Source organism: Lucilia sericata, unplaced genomic scaffold (genome assembly GCF_015586225.1).
Source record: "Lucilia sericata isolate MDLA Ls3-8-SP2 unplaced genomic scaffold, ASM1558622v1 Contig000146F_arrow, whole genome shotgun sequence".
Classification (NCBI taxonomy): domain Eukaryota; kingdom Metazoa; phylum Arthropoda; class Insecta; order Diptera; family Calliphoridae; genus Lucilia; species Lucilia sericata.
In genome coordinates, this window is record NW_023994178.1 from 418,564 (window position 1) to 426,991 (window position 8,428).

General features: G+C 34.4%; 1 long non-coding RNA gene across 1 annotated transcript; it reads left to right on the forward strand.

The window, feature by feature from the left end:
* Positions 1-1,817: 1,817 nt before the first annotated feature.
* LOC119601175 lies at positions 1,818-4,727 on the forward strand. Its single transcript, XR_005231188.1, has 6 exons — positions 1,818-1,898; positions 1,990-2,028; positions 2,096-2,149; positions 4,104-4,220; positions 4,465-4,519; positions 4,610-4,727. It is a non-coding gene; the product is annotated as an uncharacterized LOC119601175 (long non-coding RNA).
* The last annotated feature ends 3,701 nt before the right edge of the window (positions 4,728-8,428 follow it).

Genomic DNA, 8,428 nt, shown 5'->3' on the forward strand with positions numbered 1-8,428 from the left:
GAAATAAATCAACAGAAAATTTACAAATAAAAAAACAAATTTTAATTTAATTTAGGAATAAACCGTCGTGACTTTAATGTTGCAGCTTTACTTCCTCCACAGGTTCGGCAGCCAGGTTGTTTCGCCTTCTGACGACCGTACAAATGTAAGTAAATGGAGCATATATGTCATTTAAGTATATATTTTTTTACAATTCTTTTCTTTTTCTTCTTTTAAGGATCTATACGGGGCTGCTACGACATTTATTTATATGAATGTTCGGATGTCAAACTTTGACCTATACCGGGTAAGGAACCTAACTTGAGCTCAAATTACTTTCCTACAACGCGCACCTTATTCATTGCAATAAGGGAATTAGATTCTCCTACAGCCATACAGGTAAATGTCCTAACTTTCCTACGATGTAATTTTGATTAAAACTTCTTATATTTTCTTTCTTTTTGTTTTCTTTATCTTTCAAAACTAGCTACATATATGTTCCCTTAAAACTTGGTCAGTCTTGTCCGAGTCCGGCGAATACCTGGAATCTCTTCGGGCGGTAATGGAAGACGATTGCGGATGTTGTTTCCCTCGTTGGATGTGGCAGAGGTGGCTTGGATTATACGTTTTTTTATTATCTTTTATTTAAATAATTTGATTCAGATTTAAAATCTTCATTCGTTAGCGTTCTTATTAGCTTTTAGTTTGTACTTTTTAAACTGTCTCTTTTAATTTTTTGTTTGTTTTTTTTTTTCTTTTTTTTTTTTTTCTTTTTTTTTATTCTTTTAAACTTCACATACTTATTTCCGTTTTAAGTTTTGCTTTTTATTAATTTTAGCTTTCAGTTTCAAAGCTAAACTTTTAATTCTTTGTTTATCTTAGTTTTAAGTTTTAACTTTTTTTTGTTGTAAGTTTTAACATTTATTCGTTTCAGTTTTTAGATTTTTAACTTTTAATTACTTATTCGTTTTAATTTTAAGTTTTAACTTTTTAACTATCTATTCACTTTAGTTTTATGTTTTAGCTATTTATTCGTTTTAGTTTTAAGTTTTAGCTATTTATTCGATTTAGTTTTAGGTTTTAGCTATTTATTCGTTTTAGTTTTAAGTTTTAACTATTTATTCGTTTTAGTTTTAAGTTTTAACATTTATTCTTGCTTTTTTTAGTTTAAATTTGTTAACGAATATATTATTTTTTTTTTCTTGCTTAAATTTTAATTATTTTAAACTTAACTTTTGATGCTTACAAATTTCTTTCTTATTTTAGTGATTTTATTTGCCGCTGCTTCAATAGCCACAATACCACATCTTCTCATCAGCTCTTCAAAACGGAAAAAGGACAGAATCTTTTCTCTTGGCTCACCAAGATACCTTCGTGACGCCACAATATGTCTCCTCATCTTATATTATATATTATATATTATATATTTATATATTTTATTTTTTCGCCATTTAATTTATTTTGTTTTTTCTTTACTAATAAAGTATTTATCAACGTTACTATCTTTTCGTTTATTCTTAAACGTCAAAAAAAATCTTTGCGTTGCCAACTATCTAAGTTTGTTTATTTTCAAGAACAGGGTGCACACGACAAACCCTACCACTCCTGTGTTCCTCTGTGAACACAGGATGGGGGGGAAGAAAGCTATAAATCCTTCAAATTTTCTCTAAAATACTTGTGGGCATTTTGTGGAGATTTTTCCCTACGAATAAAAAAACAACATCTGGCAACTCACTTTCATTTTAGTTTATAAATACAACACTGTATGTATGTAATAAATTTTAACCCTCTGGTAACCCCAACTGATAATGAATGAACAGCTGTATAAAAATGTATGTGACTGAACGTACACCATGAGTAGCGTGGTTGTAAAATTACAAGTTTCTATGAATTGATCAATGGTGGCCGCAAAAAAAAAGGTAAGTAATAAAAAGAATAAAAATTGTTAAAATATATTAAAGAAAATATAATTTAACACCAAACAATATTTCCTCTTATTTTCTTTTCCAGAAATCTATGCCGGATGGGGACTATTTCTATGGATTAAAGGTAAGCAAACAAAAGTGCATTTTATTAATGAAAATGAATGCGTAGTAAAACAATTTTTTTTTTACAGGGTGGTGTTATAATGACGACAACAACGACAAGCGGCTGATACCACGTTAATAAGGTAAGTATCGTGAATTTAATAGAATTTAAAATGTAAATTAAGTGAAAATAGTAATGTGCAAATAAAATTAGTGGAATAGAATGTGAAAGTGCGCGAAGTGAAAGTGAAAATTGTTATCGGATAAAAAATATTAAACGGGTGTATAAAAAGCGTGCGAATCAAATGTTAAAAGTGTTCATACATTTCCAAGATCTCGATTACCAGGACGGTACGTGGCGTAACGTAACGTAACGCGATATTTGCCGTTTACGTATTCAATTTTTCCTTGCTAACGAAATTAATCGCATCAAAAGTGTTCAAGGCGGGCGAGTACGTAACGTGACGTAACGTAACGTTGCAAAATGCTTAAAATCGGAAGTTGTGATGGCAAATAAAATTAAAGTTTCGTAAATGTTTACTAATAGACTTCCGTCGTCCTTTTGAGGTAAATAAAAAGTGATTTTGGAAAATACAGCGTGTAACGAAAATATATAAAAAGAAAAGATTTTTTTTCGTATTGACAGTGCGTGACAAAGTAAGCAAAAGAAATACAAAATATTTGAAAAAAATTTTTTTTTTTTTTTTCAGTCGAAAAAGTGAATAAAAGTTCTATAGTGACAATTTAAAAAACTATTGCAAAAATTATAGTGAAAATTTTGGTGAAAGTAAAATGAGAATTCTAAAGTGACTATCGAAAAAAACCAAAAAAAAATATTGAAACTATCTACTGTTGTGAAAAGTGTCTAAATCAAAAAGTATGGTGTTCGCTAAAAGTGTACTGTAAGATTATTTAAGGAAAATGGAAACTTAATACAAAATTAAAAAGAAAACTAAAACTAATAAAAATAATAAAATGAAATAAGGAAACTAAAATAAATAAAAGTAATAATAAAGAGAATTTTAAAAATTTTTCCTAAAGAATTATTGAATTCAGTTTTTTTTTTTTTTTCATTTTATATTTTTTTTATATTTTTTATTATACCCTACACCACTTTAGTGGGGAGGGTATATTGGATTTGTGCTGATGTTTGTAACATACAAAAATATTCGTCCTAGACCCACCTTAAAGTATACCAATCGGCTTAGAATCGTTTTCTGAGTCGATTAAGCTATGTCCGTCCGTCCGTCCGTCCGTCTGGCAGGCTGGCTGGCTGGCTGGCTGTCCATGTAAACCTTGTGCGCAAGGTACAGGTCGCAATTTTCAAGATAATTGGATGAAATTTGGCACGCACGTTTTATTTGACCCAAGGACGAAGCCTATTGAAAATGGTTGAAATCGGTCCATTATTTCACCTAGCCCCCATAGAACAGAACCCCCCGAAAAGGGCTTTTGAGCTCATAATTTTGTTAAATTTACAGATATATCGATAAAATGCGGCACAACTAAGTTTTATAGAAGTCTGGATGACCCTGCCAAATTTCATAAAGATCGGGCCCCATTTGACCCTAGCTCCCATACAAAGTCGCCTTCAGAAAATTACTTGAATGTCCCAAATTAACTTATAAACACAAATATCGCGATGAAATTTAGCACAATAAAATATTATGTAAATATAAATATATTCACAAAATTTTATCGGGCTTGGTCCATATTTGCCCCTAGCCCCCATATAAAGCCTCTTTCAGAAAATTAGATTTTCATCCATAAATTGCTTAAATGTATCGGAACAAGGGAATATTGAAGATAAATGCTTTATTATGAAAAATAAATCACATTTAATATTCATAACTGGTGTAGGGTATCATATGGTCGGCCACGCCCGACTATACTTTCTTACTTGTATTTTTTTTTGTATTTCTTTTTTCTTTTGTTTTAATATTTTTTCCTTCTTTGAAAATTCATTAAAAATAAAATGAATTCATAAAATCTTAAAAATTACAAAATTTGCTTTATTTAACTATTTGTATTTTTATATTATATTAGTATTTCCAGTTTTCTTAACTTTTTGTTTTGTTTTCTTTTATTTCCTTTCAGATTGCGAAACCAAATCTTCGAGTGAATTGGATACTGACGAGGACTAAGCTCACAAAAACTAGATGTTTTTGCGATAAATACCCCTCGCTTCTCCCGAAAACTAACAAATAATATAATGTAAGTATAAGAGACAATTAACAATCACTATAATGTAACAAATCTATATCGGTCTGATTTGTTTATAAATCAGGCTCGTTTAGAAAGTGGTGGGCGAATTACAAGGACCAAAATCACCAGAGGTATCATATATCACTGGCGAGTAGTGCCCCTTGTAGTTCTCCGAAAAATTTAATATTAATTGAAAACTTTTTTATAAACTCTGTTATGTTTGTAGAATATACTAAATTTACGTTTTTCACAGGTTGTGGCAATATAAATGACTGGAAAACCAAAATTATCAAATTCATCTACAACAGGTATCTTAACCACTGGTTAATAATGCTAAAAATTTATCAAATCAAAACCAAAATTAGCATATATACTAATTCAAATTTCATTTCTTTCAGGTCTCAACAAGCGAGTAATCATGACACCTATAATCAATAAGATCTACATCAACATTTTTAAAAGAGAAGAAGAAAAACCCAAAGTTCAAAGCTATTCATCATCTTAAAAGTTTCACGGTGAGTGATTAAATGATTAAGATATTTATCTACTTAGATATTTAGTATAGTTTACAACAAGTAATCTCTCTCTAAACCAGATATTATATTAGAGTTCTTATTAAAATTACTAGAGGGTATCACAATCCTAATGTATATAAACTATAAACGGCACATTAGTCTAACATTCTCTCGTTAATTTTAATAGAACCAAAGGCGGAATGATGTTGACACAGTTTTCCCTAATAATATTTTCAGAACTTATACTTAGTACTATTTTATCTTCATAATATTACCTGTGGTAATTAAGCCGTTAAAGTATGTCTCTTATTTGGGAACAAATATTAGACTCACTACTTATTTTCTTTTCCTTTTCTGGCTCGCCGTAAGATGCGGACTCAGAATTGTGTTATTACTCTAGGTGACTAATAACCCTTACGCTTTTAATGGCACGGTACCGGAAAGTTTTGATGGGGTTGCACCTACTAATAGGGTAATGACCGGTTACAAATGTAACCAGCTTAGAAACGTTGGCTTAAGTCAGGGAAAATAAATAAATAGTACATAACAGGCTTTAATTCCACCAGCCAATATTATGAAGTATAAAAGGTACGGATAAAATAGTATTCACATTACGTCAAATCTGTGTCAAACATCACTCCCTAATAGCAATAGAAAAAGAGAAATTATTGATATTTGAATTAACACCAAATATTTAATTAGATTACTAACCTTTTCTTAAGCAAACATCTTTCGAAAAGTATAAAAACGACTAGATATTTAAGGGAACCATTAGGACTAGATACACCAAAGATGTAAGCTATTGCTTTAGATCTTTGGCGTGAAATACCCCTAACGATTTACCTTGCAAGTCCTCGACTTCATACAGGCTATTTCCTATAGGTTTCACTACGCGGCATTTCAAAAACTTCCGGGCCAACTTCGCGTTAAAATTATTTTTGAAATCGCTTTGTTGGAAATTGCGGCGGTAGACTTCTTGACCGGGTATAAACTTGACATACCGACACCGCGTATTATAGCTTTTTTCGTTTTTGAGGTAAGCTTTATGCAGGTTTTCCCGTATCTTTTGCCGTAGTAGTTCCATTTGCGCTGGTTTAGGAATAGTCTCAGATTCTAGGTCGTTTAAAGTACCGAGTTTACGCGCCAACTGATATACACTTCCATGCCCAATCATATTCATGCCAAATAGGGCAAAATATGGCGTTACGCCAATCGAGGTTTGAACCGAAGATCTTAAAGAATATTCAATCTCGGACAAATGCTTGTCCCATTCGGTGTGATCACCCTGCAAATAGGATCTAACGGCCGACAAAATCGATTGATTTACGCGTTCCGACGCGTTCGCCTGCGGTGAGTGCGTGGCCGTTCGAAGATGCTTTACGCCGAAATTGTTTACCATGTCAGCAAATTCTTTGCTAACAAACTGCTTCCCATTATCGGAAACGATGGTTTCGGGAGTCCCAAACTTATGGAAGATCTCCGAGATTAGAAATCGTATTACATTTTTAGTGCTGGCTTTCGGCAACGCCTTCAAAAAAACATATTTAGTCAAATGGTCTAAAACGATAAATATATATACATTTCCGTTCTTTGAACGCGGATAAGGACCGAGAAAATCTATAAATATACGTTGAAAAGGTCTTGCACATTGTGTCTCAGCACCCATTGGTGGCCTAAGCGTTATATTCGCGGGTTTCGATTCCTTACAGACTCGGCAATTTCTTACAAATTCTCTTACTTGGGCATTTAAATTAGACCAATAGAAATACTCGCCGATACGCTTGAGTGTTTTACCGATACCTCCGTGAGCCGCTTGCGGTGCATTGTGGCATCGATCTATAATATCGGCTGTAAGCTCCTGAGGTACCCAGAGCTTCCAGGAAAAATCTTCTGTGGGTATATTCCCGTCATACGGCCTCGTTCTTTTATAAACAAAACCTTCTATTACCTTTAAATCTGGCAACTGTTCGGAATTCTCTTTTATCTTCGATATTAATTGTCTGTAGTCTTCCGATTTAAACGCTCCCGATTCGAAATCTATAAAATTATTCAGATCCGCGGAAATCTCTTCCATATCGTAGCGCGATAGGGTATCGGGTACTACATTCTGCTTCCCCTGTCTATGCTCTACTGCGAAATTATACGCCTGCAAATGGAGACTCCACCTTGCTAATCGACCCGTCAAGTCCTTATGTGACATAAGCCACTTAAGGCTACTGTGGTCCGTGATCACCGTAAAAGGCATCAATTCTATATAGGCCCTAAACTTCTTAATCACCAAGACAACTGCCAAACATTCACGTTCAGTGACTGAATAATTTTTCTGTGCTGGGGTCAGCTTGTGCGAGAAATAGGCTATTGGGTGCTCTCCATCAGAATCATCTTTCTGAAAAAGAACCGCTCCAATGCCTAAGTCTGATGCGTCACACTGAACGTAGAAACGCTTGGAGAAGTCTGGGTGGTTAAGAAGTGGGCGTAGTCAGAGCTTTCTTGAGGCGATCAAAAGCAACCTTAGCTTCTTCGGAAAACTTTAATTGTTTACCCTTCTTCAGCGTTTCAAAGATTGGGGCAGCGATGGTAGCATAGTCTGGTATAAATTTCCTATACCAACCTGTTGCTCCCATGAAGCTCCTCACCTGTCTTGCTGTCTTAGGGTATACAAAACGAGTAATCGTTTCCACTTTGGCCGGGTCCGGTTTTAATTTGCCGCCACCAACAATATACCCAAGATATTTCAATTCCTTAAAACAAAATTTGGATTTAGCAACATTGATGGTCAAACCTGCATCTGCTAGACAATAAGCTACCCGCTTCAACAATTCCAGGTGTGTCTCGAATTCTGGAGATACTATCAATAGGTCATCTAAGTACACGAAAACTCTTTCACGAAGTGCCGCGGGGATCACCTTATCCATTAACCGACATAACCTTTGGGCTGCATTACACAACCCAAAAGGCATGACAGTAAATTGATAAAGTGGTCGTCCAGGTACCGTAAAAGCAGTTTTTTCCCTACTAGATGATTCTAATGGTATCTGCCAGAACGCGTCTTTTAAGTCGACACTCGAAATATAGATTGTATCTCCCAATCGACTGAGCAAACCTTCAATGTGCGGCAATGGATATGCATCCTTGACTGTCAGCGCATTGAGTTTACGCGCGTCCAGGCATAACCGATTCTTCTCGCCCCTTCGTACGAGAGTAACCGGATGACTCCATCGACTTTCGCTAAGCTCAATAACACCTAAGTCCAGCATCCTATCCAACTCCGCATACATTAATTTTTGCACCGCCGGGGATACAGGGTAATATCGATCTTTCACTGGAATTGCATCACGGGTGTCTATTGCATGCGTTTCCAAATGTGTTTTTCCAAGGCCCTTCTTTGTATAGCAGGGGAACATCGCAATTACCAAATCCAAGCTTTGTCGCTGTTCATCATCCAACTTGTGAGTTTTAATATCTTGGGTCTCTTCTTCATCTTCGCAAAGATTAATTCCATTCGTCGTGAGACTTTCTATATTGGCGAACAAATTAAAAGCCTTCATAAAGTCGACTCCCAAGAATAACTTACGACTCAGAGTAGGGAATAAATAGAAATTAATGTCATGTGACATACCACGAAACACAATTCTGACATTGACTCGACCGACTATTGGGTGTTCGGTTCCATCCGCCGTTTTTATACTGGTATGGAAATCG